This window comes from Psammomys obesus, unplaced genomic scaffold (genome assembly GCF_907164565.1).
Source record: "Psammomys obesus unplaced genomic scaffold, mPsaObe1.curated_primary_1811, whole genome shotgun sequence".
NCBI classification, from domain to species: Eukaryota; Metazoa; Chordata; class Mammalia; order Rodentia; family Muridae; genus Psammomys; species Psammomys obesus.
In genome coordinates, this window is record NW_026585742.1 from 8,298,801 (window position 1) to 8,321,464 (window position 22,664).

A 22,664-nucleotide genomic window follows, 5' to 3' on the forward strand; every position below is an offset into this window, starting at 1 on the left:
GGGGAAACTCTTCAGGTTTACTGTAGCAAATATGACTTTTCTCCCACTGAGTCTGCCTTGAGTCCAATAAGACACTCTAATTACTACCAAGATAAAAGTGGCCAAACATCTATTTGTGAATATGAGGCCAGAAGAAGGCATCAGAACTTTCAGAGTCAGAGTTATGGGTGTCTGAAGGCTTCCGGGTTTGTGAAGTGGGCGTAGGATATGCAGTTTGCTGTTCTTGGTTGTACAGCGAGTACTCTTTCACAACTGAGGCGTCTCTCAGCCCCAGCTAATGAGTCTTCGAGTGGAGGTATTAAAGTTTGTTTTTCCTTCACCCTACAGAAAAAGACTGACCTTAAAGTTCATCTAGCTATAACACAAGGACCTTGGAAATCTGTAAATTCTCAATATTCTGTGTTACACAGCATCAAGAGCTTGCACCAGTCAGAGCGTGACTTTGCAGTGTGGTGTTCAGGTGAGGAGGGAAGCTCCTGCAGACCTGCATTCTTTGATATTGACTGAAGGCTGTGAAAACAAATTTACCTGAAAATATGAGCTAAGTTTATGTTCATTAATACTGACAAAAGTTAAATAAGTTATAATTATAAATGTATAAAAGTAAATATGGAAATCTGTAATTAGTAGATTCTAAATGATAGAGGGATTTTCTATCTATATTTGTCATTTTCAAATACATAAAAAATACAAAGGTACATTATTAATGTTTCTTGTATTACTATTTTCCCTCTTCTAAGTCTGTCTTGATGTGTTTTATACTTGCTTTTACAACCTATGGCCCTCCCTTAATGCATTGTTTTTATTTTATATTTTCTATAATAAAAGACTACATTATAAAAAATTACTTTATATTGAAATGACATATTATGTAAAAAAATTTTTTTAACTATGCTACTGTCTTTGGGATTTTGAATACTGTGAAAACATCAGGACAAAAACCAAAGGGGATGGAACGGTTCATTTCATCTTACGTCATCCATGGAAGTCAGCAGGAGCCTGGAGGCAGAAGCTGATGCAGGGGCCATGGAGGAGGGCACTTGCTCAGCATGTTTTCTTACAACACTCAAGACCCACGATGGGCTAGGCCCTTTCCATCATTCACTAGTTTTTAAAATACCCTATAGGCCTGCCTATAAGCAGAACTTCTGGGAGCATTTTCTCAGTTGAGGCTCCCTTCTCTCAGATGGCACTAGCTTGTACCAAGTTGACATAAAATTAGTAGCACAGGAAGCTACTAAGCGTAAGTAGAAATTACATTAGAAATGTAGTTTAGTGAGAAGGGTAGAACTTTCCCTAAGATTCTGAATAACTTTTAGTAGAATATCAAACCTCTCCTGGAGCTTTTCCAATGATCATTAAATCTCACATTTCTCAGCTGTACCTTGTGCATAAAATGATACTTTGAAAGAATTAGAAAAGTGAAATCTTACCTTAGCCAACCCTTTTCCAGCATAAAGATGACCAAGTGTTGTGATCTGACCACATATTCTGTGGTTTTGATGAAATCTTTGAAGCGCAGACTCGCTATATTCAACCATTATACAAATATCTACCCGGTAATCAGGTTGGCACAGCCAATTCTCACATTCTCAGCAACAGACTAAATTAGAAGTCCTTTACCAACAGAGGCTTGCTGCCCCTGCCATTCTTTAAGAGAGACGCGCACAAGCAAACCATCTTTCATCACCTTGGCTGTTCCCAGGAGAGCCCATTTAACTTTAAAGCCTAATAAAGGACCACCAGTCAGATGGGTGAGGGTGGGAGAGGACCTTTGATTTTGTAAGGTAGAAAGAAGGTAGGAAAGAACAAGTCTCAGTTGCAGCAGGGTGGGCCACTTTCCATAATTTCCCCTCCTGTGGAGTTTTTACATTAGGTAGGGATGTGTGACACATAAGAAAATAAGGAGGCTTCTGGAAGCAGTTGATGATGATAAGCATCTGGTCTCCAGGGTCAGACAAAGCCTGAGCTCAAATGCTAGATCTCATGTACAAGCTGATTCACCTTGAAATTCTGAAATAGATAATAATAAAATCACTCTCACATAGTGGATAAACATTGGAAGGTAAATATATGAGCATTTACATTTGGTGTAGTAAAAACATAATCCAGTGCCAGCTAACCACAGAATTAATGTCCATGCAGTTAAAATTGCCTTTCAGAGAAAAGAGACTCCACTGACAAGATTGTTTCCTTCTAACACAGAACAGGATTCCAGAAGGAAGGTTAGCCGGGCGTCCCCAAGAAGTGGATTGCTGGCAAGCTAAACTACTGTTCGAAACATATTCATTAGCTTAAGGTCTGAGGGAGCGCTGTATCTTACGTGTGCTTTGAAGAAGAGGTGACCATAGGCTTCGGTAATGATGGATTTTCAGTTTTATTTGTAAAAATGTTAACGGGTTTTGGAGTTTGTTCAAAGCGTTCTTTGATTTAGCTGCCCCATGGTAACTCCTTCCCTCTTTTTTGTTTTTTGTTGTCGTTGTTTGGTTTTTAAATTTTTATATTATTATTATTATTAATTACATTTTATTATTACAATTTATTCAACTTACATCCCAGATGTGGCCCCTCCCTCATCTCCTCCAGGTCCCACTCTCCCTCCCTCTTCTCTCCACTATGTCCTTCCCCTAGTCCACTGATAGGGGAATTTTCCTCACCTACTATCTGACCTTTGCCTATCAGGTCTCATCAGGACTGTCTGGATCCTCTTTCTCTGTGGCCTCCTTGAGCCACCCCACCAGGGGGAGGTGATCAAAGAGCAGGCAACTGAGTTCATGCCAGTGACTGCCCCTCCTCCCCTTATTATAGAACCCCCATGGAGACTGAGCTTGTTTTAAATGGATTCATAGTGGGATTGGTTTGAGTACACAAAATACCAGTGAGCTACTTTAATAATCCCAACACACAGTGCATGCACTATCCAATTTTTTCAGGGCAGGACCTAGCTTTTGAATTATGTGGCTGATCAATGAAATCATGCTTAGGCCTATTCTTTCCTTTTTTCACACTCTTCCTAATACAAAATCATTTTATCCACTTTTTACCCAGTACTCTACATGATGTATGTAACTACATCATTGGATTTCTACCAGAGCAAAAGGAAAAAAAAAAAAAAAAAGGCCTTGGGATTAAGCAGTTTTAAGTCTGATGGTCATATGACTGCCACATTGTCTTCCAAATGTTGGACCCATGAACTTTGTATGTGTTCATTCTAGATTCCATGGATGAATTATCACTATTTTAAGCCCCAAAGACTTCCATGACTTATTCTTTCATATTCTTTACTAATATAATTGCCCCAAATTTCCATATAATTTTATGGTACCATCGCTTCCCTGGGGTCATTGCTCAAGCTGCACGCTTACCTTGCTAGAAACAGTTAGGCTCCATAAGATCTTTAAAAGCTCAGACTTCACTTGCGTACATTTCCATCAGCCTCCTGCTTCTCTCAGTACAGAAACTGGCAAATAACTCTGTTGTGCCAGTTTTCCAAAACCACATTTTTCCAGCAAGCTCTGGCAAATTAGATAATTACTAAGCAAAACAATACAGTGCCTAATGTGATGCATTAACAGTTTCTAATGTTATTGAACCAAACAACAGGAGAGGCACTCTGTTCTTCCTTGCTTGGCAGATGATTACTCTTCGCTGCAGCAATACTTCATGTGCATACTTCCAAGAAGACTCATGAATGCAAAGGTTCATTAAGGGAATGAGAGAATCGATTGTAAAATGGAAAAGGCCGGGTGAGGTCATATTTCAAAGAGATGAATATGGTACACTCCATTATGTTGTAATCAGCCTCTCTCTTTCATTCCACAAACTGTAATAGTTTATTCTAATTTTTTAGAATGGAAAAACAATGTCTGTAGCCTCCTGACCACCTTCCTCCCAAAGCCAGGAAAGGAGTCCTGTGAATGTGGGCACCTTCAGCCTATGGGAACTGTTGGCACCCACCAAACTTCACATTACTGCCCATTTTTCTCCTTAATAAGAAAAACATTCAAAGGCTACTATTATTGCTGCCCTGGCAAACTGCACTTAATAAATGGGACTTGCCCTGTACACGACACTTCCAACATCAATCAAGACTGAATTTTATTTCAATTTATTATGGTTGCTGTCCAAATGAAAAAATGCTTATATCGTAAAAATGTCTTGCAATATAAATGTGCCAATGATGTAATCACAGATTTCAGGCAAAAAAAAAAAAAAAATCCTGATTTGGGTTAAACACTTGCCCATCCTTTCTCCTAAATTTTTCATTGAAGTTAAACATAACAAAATAATGGGACCATTAAGAGGTGATGCTGGTACGAAACAGAAGTCACACGTTAAATATTTTATATCTTTATGAGGGAGCTTTATTATATTTTCCTCTTTAAGAAGCGAGTTGATATCTCCAAATGATCTGGATAAATGACTTTAATTTCACTTTCATTGAAGGCTCATCTGCAATTTTTTTTTTCTCCAGGAAACGTCCATTCATCAGGAGTTCAGTCCCCTGCTTATTAATCTGGGATTTATCCCTGGCCACAGCTGTTTGCCTACAGACACTCCTTTGGGACCCCTCTTCTCCCACCAGGCTTTCATTCCCAGTGAGGGTAAGAAGCAGTTGTCAATAGATGCTTTTCACAATGGCAGCCATAACCACGTTTGTATCTCTCCTGAATGGTTAGTCCCTAAACTATTACCCAAGCAGCCCCTGATCTCTGCAGAAGCTTCAGTGTTTAGAAGATGGCCGTGTACCTGTCTCAGGCTGCTATGGTTGCTTTTTCAGATCTTCGGAAGGCTGAGTTCACCTCTGGTGCTACAAACCTCACCTCTTCGGAAGTAGGACCAGCTTCATGGGTTTGACAAGGATTGCAAACAAGGGCTTGTTGCTTTAAAGCTCTGCTATTGTGCCTTGTTTTCCAACAAAGGGCTTCTCAAATTAAATAGCCAATGGGGCTGCAGGGCAGGGCCTGAGAATCTTCACCCCAAACAAGATTCCTGGGTCATGCTACTGCTGCAGGTTGTAAAAGCACTCTTTGAAAGCTAATAGGGTAGATGCTAAAATGTCTAATATATGATCTGCTGACTCACCATCAAGGAAAAAATGTTGGCAATGAGTTGTAAACTGAAGTTTTTCAGCAAAGGTCTCCCTTCTGGAATAAAATCAGAACCCTTCCAAAACATAGATTCTCTGTCTTTCCCAGAACACAGTGTGGGCCCTGGGAGTGGAGCAGTCAGATTGCAACAATGAGGACAATTCATCAGTTGCTTAGATGGTTTTAGAGTAGGAAGCTACTCAGACTAATATCTCTACTGTGGATGAAGGAGGAATTCCTAAAATTAGGGCCAACTGGAATCAGAAATCAATGTACTAAATTATAAAACATTGAAAAGCATAAGAAAATCGCTCACTCAAAAATCCACCAAAACATTTTATTACCAGTCAAATATTGCACCATCTAGCATTTATTCTGGACATGGTTGTTTTCTAAACAGTTCCGTGATAATTATATCATTACATCTGTGATCATTATATCATTCTATTTTAACAAAAATCATGATAATGATAAAAAACAAACCCACTGTCTCCCTGCACAGGACCCTCTGGAGAAGGAGTTGGCAAGACTCACAGGTGCCATCTCACCTGCTGGGAACATGCTGTGAGCTGGAATAGGAGGCAGCAATGTCCAGTGATGTTGAATTCAGAAGTGTCTCTGGGCATCAGACACCCAAGAAGAGCACCTCAAACTGTGACCTTACCTTGACCCCCTGTACTCCAAAGGAAAAAAATTATATATTTTTAAGATCATATAACACCAGATAAACTATGAGCTCTATAGTCTTTATTTCCTCCATCTGTGTGATAAAGGTAGGTGGACTAACCTTTCAGTCTTTTGTTTTACTGGACTTTTAGGTGATAACTCCTTGAAGATAAGGTTCCACACAAATAAGCTTTGAATGCAATACATTTTTGCTTGGCAATGTGAAATGTAAATTTATAAAATAAAATGCTTAGAGTTTCTGTAATTTTGTTTATTTTCTGAGTTTTGGTTAAGCAGCGATGTATCAGACATTTTCTTCCAGAAAAAAAAATTCAGTTTTATTTCTCAGAACATTGCGTTCTCTAGAGCTACTTCAAAGTGAGAGAAAAAAAATAAAGAAGATTCAGGAGAAAGACCATGTTCTCTATGGTTGTATAGCTTCCAGTTGTAGCATTTGCGAGGAATTAAAACTTGGTCACTTAAAAGCAGTGAAACTTTAGTTAAAATAGAAATGGGATATTTTTGCCCCAGAAATATCCCCCCTCTGCTAAAGCATAATTCAGAAAGAAGAAATTTCTTTTGTAAACCATCATTAACATCAACTATCCATGGTGTTCAAAATTAACAGCCCCAGCCTGAATGGTAGAGATCACCCCTAGGGCATCTTACTACATGTATTTATTTTACTGTTAGGGTTTTCAGCAAAGTTCATTTTGGTTGCATTTAATTGAGTTAAGCAGCTATGCCTAAGGTTAGAAATTATGAAATGATGGAGACAGACAACTCCCCAAAATGGCAATGCCCTGGCTTATGAAGGAGGACAGACAGGGCATAATGCTGGCCCCACATGCTTATTTAATTAGCAGCAATCTAATTGAGATATAAGTGTCAGAGACAGACATCACTGATGCCAAATCAGACAGCTTCTGACTTCCAGCTGTTTCTAGGAGCTGTGCTTGTAGATCGTGGCTTGCCATTCAGACAAATCAAGACGTGTTAATTTGCCTGGCCAGTGGCTAGATGTGAAGGGTTAACTTCTGGGCAAGTTCAGCATGTACCTGAGTGCTATAATTCCATTTCTGTGAAACAGCAAATCTTGGAGGGAGATGGTAAGCGAAAAGCTTATTGTTTCACTGTAGAAGAACATAGCACTGCCCTATTCCAACTTAATACTCACAGCATACTATTCTAAGCTGGAGAAATGCGGGAGAGGAAAAGGAAGGTGTAATCCTGTTCTTTCTTTTTGTGTGTGTTTTTGAGACATGGTCCAACTATATCCTGGCCTGGAACTCCATATTTCATACTTTCCATATTCCAAATGCTGGTAATACAGTAGTGTAGCATTTCAATTAACAGAATATTATTAACCAGTCCTTTTTTTTAAAATTGTAGTAACTCATACAAAGAAAAATTCACTGTTCCAAACATTGTAAAGCTCCTGCTCCAGGAGGTGCTATTAGAACCATCAGCACCCTTCACTTCCAAGGCGAAGCTCTGCACGCTTCACATAACTGCTACTTCCCACTCCTCTTCATCTGATACCCAACAGTAACCTCCATTCCTGTCTCAGTAAATAAAATTCTGATGTCCCATCTGAGTAGAATCATGAGATATTCTTCTTTTGTGTCTCATGCTTGTCACTTAGCATAACTTAATCAAAAACTGAAGGGTTTTTTATTTTCAGATCTTTATCTATATTTAAAGCTGAATGCTACCTCTGTGTGCAACCTGCATTCTTTTGGGCCATCCATTCATGGATAGGTTTTTTGTTTGTTTGGTTTTTTTTTTTTTTCCTACTTCTTGGCAGTTGTGACTGATGTTGCTATGAATGGTAGTATACAAAGTCCTTTTATCACCTGCCTTCGACTCTTCTGAACATTTCTCTATTGGAATTACTGGATTATACTTTAGTTCTCTGTTTTGTGTTAGAACTCCTTTCTACTTTTTTTTTTAACCCAAGATGAAGCACTGAATGCTCCCATCAGCAATGCTTTGGGGCCCTATTTTTCTGTAGCTTACTAGCACTTGTTAAACTTTGTTTTTTTTTAAATAATTTAATTTTTATTTTATGTCCAAGATCCCTTGGAATTGAGGTTATAGACAGTTGTGAGTTGCCATGTGGGTGCTGGGAATTGAACCCAGGTCCTTTGGAAGAGCAGACAGTGCTCTTAACCACTGAGCCATCTCCCCAGCCCTATTACTTTGGCTTTTTTTTTTTCATCATATCCATGTGTGCTTTACCACAACCTCCAGATTACTTGACACACATAGAACTGGAGAATTAGGTCCAGTTTTACTCCACTCACTTAATCAATCAGCTACTTCTACTTAAAACCTTCCATGCCAATATGCCAGGATGGTTTGACTACCACATTATCTCCCCACAAGCTTTTACTCTCTTACCCTTGCTCCCTTCCAGCTATACCTGGGCTACAGTGGGTCTGAGATGGAGTCTCTACCCTGCATATGCATATGCCAGTGAGCCCATGAAGTAAGCTCTCAGCCTTAGTCACATGATTCTATGAATGCAGCTGCAGAATCAATCCTGGCTGGCAGAAAGAGGTTGAAATTAAGGGTTTAAACCTCACATCCTGATAGATGCCTCTCTGCAGAGCCTTTTATATGTAGGTAATTTTTCATCTTACTTATTCTAGAATGCTCTACCACCTTGTTCTCCCTGGCTTTCTCCAGTTCTTATAGAACAGAAATTTGTCTTTTCTTTATTATTCCTTATGTCTATTCACGGGCACTTAATGGTATCTCCATACTTATTATCAACATTTCGTTTAGCTGCAGAGAAGAATTCTGACAAAAGGCACTTGTTTACGTGCTGACGGGGATGGGTCTGAGTAAGAGTGCTACATCACCTGGATGTTGACTATGTGCTACCAAATGCAAATGTACTTCAAACATCACTACACAGTGCAGCTCGTTACAAAGAGCTATTAACTCTTTTCAGCTGGAGGTAGGAGACAGAAACACAGTGAGGCTAAGTAACTAAGACCATTCAGCTAATGGGCAAAACTGAATAAAAGTCCAGTGAACAGTCTGGGTGTTTAACTCATGCCACCACCAACATCACAGCTCACACGTTAGCCTGGTGTACAGGCTAACAAAAGTCCAACAAAAGGAGGCATATATGTAGATGGGAACTTCAAAATGAAACACAGAACATAGAATACATAACTAACTATTACACTTCTTGATAAAAGTAGCCATATTCAGAACTTTCTGGACTACAAATCAAAATGTTAGGTTTCTGTTGGTTATAGCATTCTGGATAAATTTTGAGTATGTTAAGTTTTTGGCCATGTGTATTAGCCTGGCGGTTCCTTTACTCACAAGTATCTCAGAAGTGTTAGCTCATCCCAAGTATGTTATCCAGGGAACTTCTTAACTCACAGATATCGTCCCATTTTTATTTGAATGCCAACTGATAATTCCCTTATCATTCCCTGTTCACAGATTCAGAAACAGAGGATAATAGGTAGATTTAATCAAAGGTCATATAGTCAGTCAATGACTACAACTAAAACCACATGTGACCTCTAGGACAGACTCAGGCATCCTGACTAACCATCTTTACCTACAATTCCTTGGATCCTGCCAAGTGTTTGGGGAATCAGCCTAAACAACTCATGACAAGAAATATACAGAATGGAGACCTACTCCATAACTGATTTCTCGAGCTGTCTTCATCTTTCCATTCATGTAGGTTTTCCTGCATCCTATGGGTGACACTTCAAGGTTAATGTCAATTAGTCATTTGACAGTCATGTTTTTCTATAGTGCCAGCCAAGAAACATACAAAACTTTGCTTGTTGGTAGTTTTTGATATTTTGAAACACATTCAATATAAAAACACACATTTTGCAAATTAGAATGTGTGCTTTAACTGAAGATACCTTTAAAATATAACTGTGTGTGCATATAAGTAAGCTGGGAGATGTAGTTATGTGTATAGAATTGTGTATAAGAGTCTACAGAGATGGAGCACATCTGTGTCTAGGCGTGTATAGGTGTGTATATAGGTGGATGTGGATGTCTGGGAGTGGGGTTCAGGTGTGTGTAGCTGTGTGTGGAAGGAGTGGCGGATACAGGTGGATATGGATACAAGTGCAGGCGTGGGGCTACAGTGGTGGGGTATGTGTACAGATGTGTGTACGTATGTATGTAAGGAAAGGTAAGCATGCATAGGTGTGTGTAGAAGTGTGTGGGTATGTAAGAGGGAAGTGTAGATGTATGCAAATGGGTTACGGGTTTGCTGTGTTGGTAGGTTAAGATAATGGAGGTATAGTTATGGGATGGATGCCAACATAAATATTTTTGGAAGTAATTAAATGCATTTGGAGTGAAGGAATGAAACAATATTCAAGCAGTAGTAAGTAGAAATTGAAGACAAAGTATTTCTAAGCAATGTATGCTTTGAAGATTTAGAAGCACTAAAATTGCCAGTGACTCATACCATATAATTTCATCATCATAAAAACTCCTTTGGAAATAGTAAACTTAGGATGTTTGCTTGCTATTTCCTGGGGTAATTTTCTTTCCTTAAGGAGCATAAGGAAATAAAACACAAACACTGCAGTTGGTGAAAGTTAGAAAAGTGAAGTCAAGATTGTCTTTCTTGCCTCCATTCACTACCGAGCAGCCCGGAGTTGAAGCCACAAGGCTCACTCTCAAGTCAATGAAAACTCAGCCAGGGACCACACACTGCTGTAGGAGCTGACAGCTGTGGTCTGTGGCAATGGCACGCTGTTCAGCAGTGGCACCAGCCTAAGAAGGGGCAGGAAGACAGCGTGCAGTTTTGATCACTTGTGGGTGGGGGAGCTCAGGGAGCCTAGAGGAGAACACACTGCCAGCACTTCCTGGCCTCTTCTAGTTGCAAAACTCCAGATAATTCTATTACCCAATTAGAGAAGGAAATTCACGTTATCAGGAGGAAATTAGTCTGACAGTGGCTGTTTTCCAGTTCAATAAGGTCAGGACTGTCAGTTACAAAGCTAGGTGAACTTAACTAACATTGCAGGAAGTTGAAATACGGGCATGAGGCCACCACCCATGCATGCTGCTTTCACAACCCAAAGAAGAGCTAAACTGCAGTCAGTCCCTGCTCAGATTCCACACACCCTCATTCTACCACCCTTCACATGATGAGTTTAGAACACACAAAATATACACTGGCACAGCAGACACCTGCTGCTGGAGATCCCTGAACGTCCACTGCCATGAATTATAGTCAGTGAATATGCTAGGGATATCACAAATTCCCAATGCAGCTCTGCATAGTGAGACCTGGTTATTACCCCTTCACTGTGGATTAATTTAAAACTTCAACAAAACCGAAAGCATGGGTGTTAGGTAATACACAGCTTTTCAGCCAAGCCTCTCCTGTTCACAAGTCCTCGGTGCCAAAACACAACAAATACAACAAAAATTCAGAGCTGTGTGAAATTCCAGCCCCACCAGAAATACCTGCAGAAGTTCATGTTTGTGACATCTGTTCTCAGTGGGGTGCTGTATCTAACAAACAAATATATATGAAACATTTGTCTCTCATGAAGAACTACATAGCTATTGCCATCCTGATTGTAATTAATATGCTGCTCAATGTGAAGCATCCATCCAACAGGCTTTGAGATTTGGACAAATGCTGTGTTTAGCTCTCTTAATATCCATCTGTAGCAACTATGGACTTCTCTGCCCTTCAAATGGAGACGCACAATAAGTCAATTAGTAACGAGGGTGGGCATCACCACAACGGTGAGCCCTTAGGGACAACAGGCTCTTATCTTGTCTTGGCCTCCATACCACACTGTCCTTGGCCCAAACTGGTGGCTTCTCCTCCTGCATGTAGGCATGCCAATCTCATATCAAATAACTGCTAACCAGCCTATCCCACATGAGTACTACAAGCGAGTAACCAACCCCAATCCAGGTGCCAATGGCATAGACAGATCACCAGGAAAACAAAGCGTAAGCTTTAAGAGGTTGTGACGTACCCTCTGCTGTAGCATCGAGCATGTCAACTCTACAAGGTCTTGTGTTATTTCAGAAGCTGCCTACAGGTAGCTTTTATTTTTTGTAATGCTATGGATTGAACTCAAGACCTCATAAGTGCTTCGCAGGATCCCAACTCCCAAGCTATCTAACACCCCTCATACTGTTTTGTTGCAAATGAAAACAATTGTTTATTTCCTGCTGTCTCTGCTACTAGTGCTTATGTGATACACATATGCAAAACCTCTTATATGACCTCTTATAAAACAGTGATAACAACTTTCAAAGGGGAAGTGATGAAACTTAGGGAAGCAACCCATAGCATTCACATGCACAGAGCATGGCTCAAGTTCAAACAGGAGTTGTGGGAGAGGCAGACCCCAACTGGAGTTTAATCCTTCAGACCTTGGCATATGGAAATTTTTTTTATTAAGGCAAGAGCTCATAAAGTATTATTTTCCATTGTGTCCAGCACATCCTTTTGTTTCTCCCAGCTCCCCAAAAGTGTTAGCAATAAATCTTTTCTTATGCACAGTAGTTAGTAAAGAGAAGAAATGTGATGTTAAATCTTCTGCAATCTCCTTATACACCTATTATTTGTAATCGATGCCCCTTCCTTATGAAATCTGAGTCACAGGTGCCCAGAACACACAGAATTTTATGCCTCCATAATATTAACTCAAAAAAGCAGGAATGGACAAAGAAGCAGAAGCCAATTGTCCTGAACTAAGAAACTGTCTTCAGCTACTGATGCTAACATGTTACATAAAACACAAATCTCAGATATGAATGTGTCACCATGAAATCAGAGTTTGTGTAGCAAACTTCCCAGAGGGAAACAGAATATTAAAAAACAAAACAAAACACAACACAACAAAACAAAACAAAACAAAAACCAGCTCAAAGCTGTTTGAGACATCACAGGCTACATACCAAGAGCACTAAAAGCTTACTATAGGATAGTAGCTCCAAGTGACTCAAATACAAGTCTCTTTTACATTTCTGCCTTTGGCAGCCATCTCTATATGAGATGCAGCAGCTTCATCCTCCAATGTGTATGGCTAAAGGGTGGGGCCAGTCATCATGAGGCCTCGTCTCTGGAGGCCCTCATCCACTCAGGAGGAAGTAAGATAGTCTCACCTTTTCACACGTCCACAGTGTGCTTGGTATGGAGCTTGAATCTACTAAGGAGCATGCTGGCTACATAAAGGGGCCACGCATTGTCAAGCTACAACAGGGAACAGTATTTTACTGTCATGCTTCGCCCTGTGGACAAGAATTGCCAAAGGCTAAGATAGGCTTGCTCAGCCATAGCTACCACTGATAACAGCAACTTGACAGAGCAAAAGGTTTCCACTAAGATGGAGAAAATTTTCTGAATGTTCAAAGTCAGAAGCAACCTAGAATGTGGGTGCAGATAAAAAAAATGAGCCAATGAAGCAAAAATCACAGCCAACATCACCCTTGAAAATGTCCCAAGATGACTGCCTCTGACATAATCTGATTGGCCTGCTCTTTGATCACCTCCCCCTGAGGGGGGAGCAGCCTTACCAGGCCACGGTAGAGGACAATGCAGCCAATTTTGATGAGAACTGATAAACTAAGAACAGAAAGGAGAGGAGAACCTCCCCTATCAGTGGACTTGGGGAGTGGCATGCATGCAGAAAGGGGAGGGAGGGTGGGATCGGGAGGGGAGGAGGGAGGGACTTATGGGGGGATACAAAATGAATAAAGTGTAATTAATAAAAAATTTAAAAAAAGAAAATGTCCTAAGATATAATAGATTATATAAAAAATAGATGGTAGATAAGGCATTCGAACACAGTTTCACAGCATTGCTTAATCTATAGTCAGTGTGCCCAGAAGAAATGTTCACATGACGTGTCTTCACTGTGAAGAATATGGCCTCTTGCTGCCCTCCACAAGTCCAGCAGAAAGGCTTTCCAAGGACCACAGTTCTAATTCCAAGAGAATTGATTTTCAAGTTCTACAGTCTCTAACTTATATATTGTTAATACCTTAAATCAACGTTTACTGCCACTCAGGCAAGCTAATGTTGAGCTGAAACCCATGCTGGAGACTCTGAGATTTCTTTTCAGCTCAGACTTGAGGTTTAGGTCCATTTTGTTTCAACACTTTATTAGTCACTCATGACTACACTACAGCACAGCATTCTAGAACACAATTTCAAAAAGCACGTATTAAACAACTTGATGTAGAACTTACAGCCTTCCTAGAAATAGCAGTTTGAATAAGAATGGCCTCCACAGGCTCATATATTTGAATGGTTAGTCTCCAGGAAGTGGTTAGAAGGATTAGGGGTGTGGCTTTTTAAAGTAGGTGTGGCCGAATTGGGGAGGATTTTGAGGTTTCAAAAGACTATGCCATATCCAGGCTCATTTTGCCTTTCTATCAGGATATAGTTCTCAGCTACTTTTCTGACACCTGCCTGTATTCTATCATGCTTTCCACCCTGATGATCATGGACTAAGCCTCTGAAACTGTAAGCCAATTAAATGCTTCCTTTCAAAAAAGTTGCCTTGATCATGGCATCCCCCTGCCCCCACAGCAGTACAACATTGACACTGGGGATTCTCCATCTGCAGCTGAGGTTTTCAGAGATTGCATTGCCTTAGAGTTCACCCGGCCCAACCTGAACTCAGATGCTTACATTTCTGCATGGCATCCTTGCTACTTGCCTCATTATCGCCACCTGAGCAACTTGGGCGTCTTTCAACCATTGAACAGTTCCTAAGCAACTGCTTCCTCACACTGCACTCTTCTTTCTTCCCCTTGACCCTCTTGGATCCTCTAAGGCCAGGCCAGGAGTCCAGCTCTCGTCATAAAGCCAGGATGGCCATACAGCAAATCTGCTCAGTGTGATTCTTCCCTATACATCCTTAGCCACTCCCTCTTCCTTCCAAAGGGGGCCCATTTCTACATTACATGGACAGTTGCTAGAAGACCAAAGTTACATTCTGCCCTAGGTCCAGTTAAAACTGTATTGGTCATGCAAGTATCTCCCACAAGGCATATACTATTCCAGGTACCAGCCTGCTTTCACCCCTGTCTGGAATATATAGTGTCTGTGTGGGTTTGGGGAAAAGATGTAAGATGTCTTACCTGCTACTTGCTGGGAGCACACTGCCTTAGTTCTGATAATCATTCCACTGTGTGCATTCAGTTTATAACCATCTGTATCTCACCCACACTTCAAAATCAGATCCCCCAATAATCTGTTATCGAGACAGAGACAACAGGTAGCACTCAACATTTGAGCATGATTAAATCCCATAGTCATTGAAGATGGTCACACAGATGTTTCATGATTTAAAAAAAAAAAAAAACTAGAAAAGATCACAATAGCTAAAACCTGAACACTGTCATGGAATTAGAAACATACCACTAAAATTTAGAAGTCAAGCCAAAACCCACCACCCCTATATCACAGCTTTTTTTTTTTTTTTTTTTTTGGCCATTAGTGAACACTCATGGGAAACAATGAACAATGAAAGTCAAGTTTGCAGCTGCTCTTTAGTATTTCCCATCTGTGGCTTAAGGAAACACACCACATCTTTACCCTCAAACCAGCCACGTGTAAGTCATACTGTGAGGAGAGCCATTCCGTTGGACAAAGCATGAGGCACAGCCTCCCAGTTCTCTTCACTGGAGGACCCTCCACATACATGTTTTCCTATCAGTAGACTCCATATGTGGGGTTCACAGGACACTGAAATTAGCAGTTGATAGAGCATGTGGGCCACAAAACACTCACATGGACACCTGTTAGAGAGCTTCATTTTCCTTAATTTTTTTTTTTTTTTTTACTAGAGTCATTACATATTTCTTGGCAGTGTATGAGGCTTACTGTAAATGATTACTGTGTTGCCTTAAACAAAACAGAATCATCAGTGCCATACAGCCCGGACAGCGTGTGACCAGATGCTTCATCTCTTTAAAAGGCAGCAAAATACAGCTGACAAGACCCTCACCACCTGGTTTGCTGCTGAAGATAATGGAAATTAAATAACCTCAGAGAACCCTAAGATGAGGAATTTGATATAATGATACAGAAATACAAACGAAATGTTAAAATACTAACAACTTACACAAAAATCCATTGATTTTGTTCCCTCGGATTACTATTTCTGTGATCAGAGTGTATTAGGGACGTGTTTGCTTGCCATGTGTTTTATTAACACCGTTTCTGACACCCAATTTGGAAATCAATGCTTATTTCATCATTTTTCTCTGAGGGGTTCTATTATTTACAATTGATTTAACAGGAATGAAAGGCTTACCATTAACAAGACCCTGCTGCTGACACTTCACAGATGAATTATTGAACTTCAAAAAGTGAATTAACTTAACCACTGCCAAGACTGATGGTTTGATGATATTTTGCACCAAGTCTAATGTGTTTGTAATTACAGTGTCAAAACAGCAGTGTTTCTGCTTGCTCCCCTCTCTCTAGATTTCTTGGCTTCATACTATTCATTTGTTTGCTTCATAGACCACCACTCTGGGTTTAAAACTGTTCTCTGCTGCCTTAAAAATGCCTGGTAATGACTTTAAGTCTAGCTAAAAATAAGTCTAAGTGTGTATGACTCTTTATCCCTGAATATTAAATAAATATGCTTCATAAAAACAACTTAATTTTAGAAAAATAGCAATTAAAATTATTTCACTTTGAAGTAACAACAGCAACAATCCAGATCCCATCATCTATCTTGAGTAAATAGGACTTTTAAAGCATGTGTTACTGCTATGTATTGTTTTAAAAGCTTCAGTGGGATGATGGAGTGGTCCTGGAATGCTCCACTTCCCTGCTACAAGGACCTCCCAGCACCACACCTAGTAACAGAAGAGAAACTGTTCATGCTCATCTGCTTTTGTGCAAATAAGGCCGTATATCCCAGACTTCATTTGACCACTTCCAACATATGCCTAAGTGGCCAGAGTTCTGCCATGTTTGCATTCACCAACCAACCAGAGATTATATATATTATTTCCAGCCTTAATCACTTCCCGGGAGAAGATGGGAGTTTCTAAACAAAATGGGCTTTGTGCCAACAGAGTGTTAATGTCTGCAGTCCACGGAGTAAATGCACCTTTCCACAGGCTTGACTCTGCTGGGTCACTAAAAACATAGCCTATTCCATTCTTCCCTATCTAACAATTTGACTTAAAGTTATTATGTAGCTCTGTTTTCATAGACTGCGGTAAAATTAAATATGTTTACTAAACTCTTGCCTACATTATGCTGCTGTAGCGTTTTAATTTCCACCTCTCACCTGCATTCTGCCATCTATCCATATGTTTTCTCATTCTCTGAATATGATATAAAAATGTCTGTCTGTTCAGTATTTGATTTCCCATTATTAATGATTGCATAAGTATTGTTTATAACTCAATTATGTGGCACAAGATACACAGCTTTTTTCAATACAGTTTTATTTTGGTAGAGCAAAAAAAAATATCTGAAGCAAATATTTTAGCTCTGCGAATTTAATGCCATTAATTCATTTATAAACTCTGTAGTTCAATTCCTCTAAATCCAAACAATTCAGAAAAATGTTCTCTATTTCACGACTCTTCCCAACTCCACTCTTGGGGCTCCACTTTCAGTTAGTACAAGATCTGCGTGACTGGCCCCTGTTCTTGCACTAGCTCTGGCTTTCTTAGAACTCCATTTTCCATCAGCATTCTTAAGGTATCATCTTTTTTCTTTACCCTTTGCCTTTATAAAGTTTGGTGTGTCATTATAAGTCTCAGATACATACATGGGATCTTGTTTTCTTGATCAAAACATGCAGCATTGTTTCTTGGTCCCTCGGTTTCTTAGATTCCACTATCATTTATGCCTGCTAACTACTGGACTCACTCAATCTAGAAACATGTCCCTCATGTTCAAGTTGTTCTACTGAATTATTTGAGTTCTGAAATACTTGAATAATTATCTTTATCTTCTCAAGTTCTATTTATCAGATTCTGGGCCACCTGTGCCAAATGAATAATTCATCAATTATCAAACATTTTTATCATAGACTGTTCACATTGTTAAAAATGAGGTACAGAGGAGCTAGGGTGATAGCAATAGTCCTACACCATATTAGGCACAAAAGAGTGAAAAATACTCACTTAAAATAAATATATTATATGCTAATGTACAGTTTTATAAAAAATACTTCAAAACAAAGTTGAGAATGACATTCATATTTTTTGTCATTTTTAATGTCTATTTTGATACAAGCCATTTGGATTTTCACATCTGCTTCTGTATTCAAATTTGGGGCTGTAGTTATCGTTAGAGTCTTGGAAAGACTAAAGTTTCGATTTGCACTGATACATAAATGTGACTCTTCTTCTGTGCCCTCACATCCCATGATGAGAACCATTACAAACACTAATACTTTTCTCTAGTTTCCTGTCTTTTGATCCACTTCTTTTCTTTAATGATTTGCCTCTTCAGTGTGTTTCCACAGCTATTTAATGATGTCCGCAGTTTGGGAATTTTATGTTTGTACATCTTCAAATTTCACAGAAGCATTATCTTCTTTTATCTCTTCGAATATATTTACTTGTCCAAGTTCCCCAATTACAGTTTTCCTCTGCTATTCCCTGCACTTGGATTGCTTTTTCTATTTGTTTCCTCTGGGCATAGTGGCATTCTCTGTGGGCCTTTCTGAAGTGCCTGGTGCTTATACATATTTGCACCAGTTTCACCAAACAAGTAAACAAATAAAATCTCTGGAGTTCTTGGGTGTCTGCTTGACTAATTGAGAGCAACTAAAAATTCTAAAACGTTTTTGAGCACTAAGCATTGGGAAGTTGTGTCGAAAGCAGCTAACACTGGAGAAAAACTATGAGAAAGGCAGGCCTGCAGTGCTGAGCAGGCATCTCAGTGCTGTGTCCTCCAAGCTTTGTGCTTTGTTTTAGTTTGGGAGGCTGTGTAGGGCAGAGAAGACAGAAGACAAAGCCTAGGAACCTCATAAGCCTGAGTGTAACTGAAAACTCAAATCAAAACCCAGCAGGGGCTGCAAAGAAACCCATTTGCTTGGAATCTTGATGTAACATGAAGGAGAAAAGCACCACACTGGGTGGCCCTTCTGACAGGGTCTCATGCAGGCCACTGTTAAGGAGATAGGAGGCAAAGATTTAACCTGATTGTAGATTGATAACTTCTGGTTAAAAAGCAATATGTTTGCATACTCACACAAGATGGAAGTCAATTTTAATTCAAGGACTGAAGAGTACCACCAATTAGACCCCAAGATATTTAAGTCCACTGTGGAGAAAAATTATGAAATAAAAAAGAAAACTGTCATGAATGTGCATGGATGTAACAGATGGCAGAAACCCTACATTTGTAGTGATCAGAATGCAAGCATTCTCATATTTCTAAGTAGTGGGAAATGAAAGAGATTATACAAATGAACAAAGAGATTTTAAAAATAATCAAATGAAAGAAAAATGTCTTCTACTGGGTTCTCATCTCCAGGCAGAAAAAACAGTTTTTGTTTTGTTTTGCGGAGGAACCCCATAGTTTATGCCTTCAGGAACTCCCCAACAAGAGGTTGTACAGACCATACTGAAACAGTGCTTTTCAACCTAGACAGGATGGAGCCCATCAGGAAATACAGAAAACTCCATCTGAAGAGATAGGGGCCATTGTTCTCATTGCCCCTTTATGTCTGCTGGGGAAGAGTCTACATAGAGATGGGGATGTTGTTACAGAGCATACAGCTGCCCCTGACACCCAAGAATTGTTTGGCCCCAAATATTCATGGGTTGACATTTGAAACATCTGCCATAATTCTCAGGAATATACCCCTCCCTTATCATTGCAGAATCCCCACACAGCTTTATATCCCATTCCACATGATGACCATCCAACTAAGACATTTTACCAGATATGGAAGAATGTGTATGAAATGAAAGGTAGGACGCCAACACAACCCAAAAATTCAAGAGAAAAGCAGCTTGAAAACATACCAACCAGGAAGAAAAAAAGTCCAATAACAATAACAAGACAAGAACAGAGGGGGGACAAGATGGCGGCGCCAGGAGAACACTGTGTCTGAGTAGCAGAACAACATTTTCCATACAGCAACTAAGAGACTGAACTCTGGGCCCTAAAGCAACAGTGATTGTGTTTTCCAGGTGAGAGGAAACCCCCACAGCATGGGAATCAGTCTGGTCCACTCTCAGGCCACTCAGCCAGAACCCGGAAGAGATCCCAGTCCCGCAAGCACTAGGTCCCCAGACCAGAGCCACACTCCTGCATGTCCTGATCAACTTCCCAGGCTGATCAGTGGGCACAAAAACCACCAGAGACTGAGAGTCCCAGTCGCAAGAAAACCCCACAGGGAAGGAAGAAAACGGTACTGACTTGGGTCACCCAGTCTTTCCCTGGAAAAAGTCTCACAGAACTGCGAGTATGAGCCGCCATCACTGAACTGGACTCCAGCTGCAAGCACAGACAGTTGCTGTGTGCCCACCTCTCCAGCACAAATGGAGCTGTGCACCCCAGGGCAACAGACACTGGGAGTCACTGTCAGGAGAAATCCTCACAGGGAACGAAGCAAAGGGGACTGACTTAGGCCACCCTGTATCTCTGAAATAAGTCCCACAGACCGGCCCTACAAGAGATGGAAGAAAGAATCTCAGGTGTGGAAGACACAATGGAAGAAATAGATGTATCTTTTAAAGAAAATGTTAAATCTAAAAAGTTCCTGACACAGACCGTCCAAGAAATCCAAGACAACATAAAAAGACAAAACATAAGAATAATAGGAATAGAGGAAAAAGAAGATTACCTGCTCCAAGGCCCAGAAAATATTTTCAACAAAATCATTGAAGAAAATTTCCCCAACTTAAAGGAGAGGCCAATAAGAATACAAGAGGCTTACAGAACACCCAATAAGTTAGACCAGAAAAGAAAATCCTCCTGCCACATAATAATCAAAACAGTAAGTATACAGAACAAAGAAAAAATACTAAGAGCTGCAAGGGAAAAAGGCCAAGTAACATATAATGGCAAATGCATTAGAATCACACCTGACTTTTCAACAGAGACTATGAAAGCCAGAAGGGACTGGACAGATATCATCCAGAACCTAAGAGAACACAGATGTCAGTCCAGGCTACTATACCCACCAAAACTCTCAGTCCTCATAGATGGAGAAAACCAAGATATCAACAGCAAAAACAAATTTCAACAATACCTACACACAAATCCAGCATTACAGAAGACACTAGAAGGGAAAATACACCCAAGAAAACTAACTACTTTCAAGAAAACATAGGAAATAATTAACCTCACTACAGTAAAACAAAAAGCAAGCAAGCACACAACCTTCTGACCACAGCCAACATCAAAATTAAAGGATCTAACAGCCACTGGTCATTAATCTCTCTCAACATCAATGGACTCAACTCTCCAATAAAAAGACAAAGACTAACAGAATGGATGCGTAAACAAAGCCCAGCAATCTGTTGCATATAAGAAACACACCTAAGTCACAAAGATAGATATTACCTAAAGGTAAAGGGTTGGAAGATGGCTTTCCAAGAAAATGTACCCAAGAAGCAAGCAGGAGTAGCCAATCTAATATCTGATAAAATAGACTTTCAACCAAAATTAATAAAAAGAGATGGGGAAGGACACTTCATACTCATCGAGGGAAAATTCCACCAGGAAGTCATCACAACCCTGAACATCTATGCCCCACACATTAATAGTGGGAGACTTCAACACCCCACTCTCAATAAAGGACAGGGCATTAAAACAGAAATTTAAAAAAGAAACAAAGACTCTAACAGAGGTCATGAATCAAATGGACCTAACAGACATTTACAGAACCTTACACCCAAACACAAAAGAACTTACCTTCTTAGCACCTCGTGGAACCTTCTCCAAAATAGACCATATAGTTGGTCACAAAGCGAGCCTCAACAGATACAAGAAGATTAAAATAATCCCTTGTATCCTGTCTGATCACAGTAGAATAAAGCTGGACCTCAACAACAACAGAAATGGCAAAAAGCCTACACACACATGGAAACTGAACAACTTGCTACTAAATGACAGCTGGGTCAGGGAAGAAATAAAGAAAGAAATTAAAGTCTTCCTAGAACTCAATGAAAATGAAGACACAACATACCCAAACTTGTGGGACGCAATGAAAACAGTGCTAAGAGGAAAGTTCATAGCACTAAGTGACTTCAAGAAGAAATTTGACACAGCTTATTCAAGAAACTTAATGGCTCACTTAAAAACCTATGAAAAGAAGAAGCAGACACACCAAAAAGGAGTAGATGACTGGAAATAATCAAACTCAGGACTAAAATCAATCAATTAGAAACAAATAAAACAATTCAAAGAATCAATGAAACCAAGAGCTGGTTCTTTGAGAAAATCAACAAGATAGACAAACCCTTAGCCAAGCTAACTAAAAGGCAGAGAGACACCATCCAAATCAACAAAATCAGAAGTGAAAAGGCGGACATAACTACAGACAGTGAGGAAATCCAAACAATCATTAGGACTTACTTCAAAAGTCTATATGCCATAAAATTTGAAAATCTAAATGAAATGGAAAATTTTCTTAATCGATTCGACTTACCAAAGCTGAATCAGGACCAGGTAAATCAATTAAATAGTCCTATATCCCACAAAGAAATAGAAGCAGTCATCGAAAGTCTCCCATCCAAAAAATCCCAGGACCAGATGGTTTCAGCGCAGAATTCTACCAGACCTTCAAAGAAGAGATAACTCCAATTCTCTTCCACAAAATAGAAACAGAAGGAACATTACCAAACTCATTCTATGAAGCCACAGTCACCTTGGTACCTAAACCTCACAAAGACCCAACAAAGAAATAGAGTTTCAGGCAAATCTCCCTT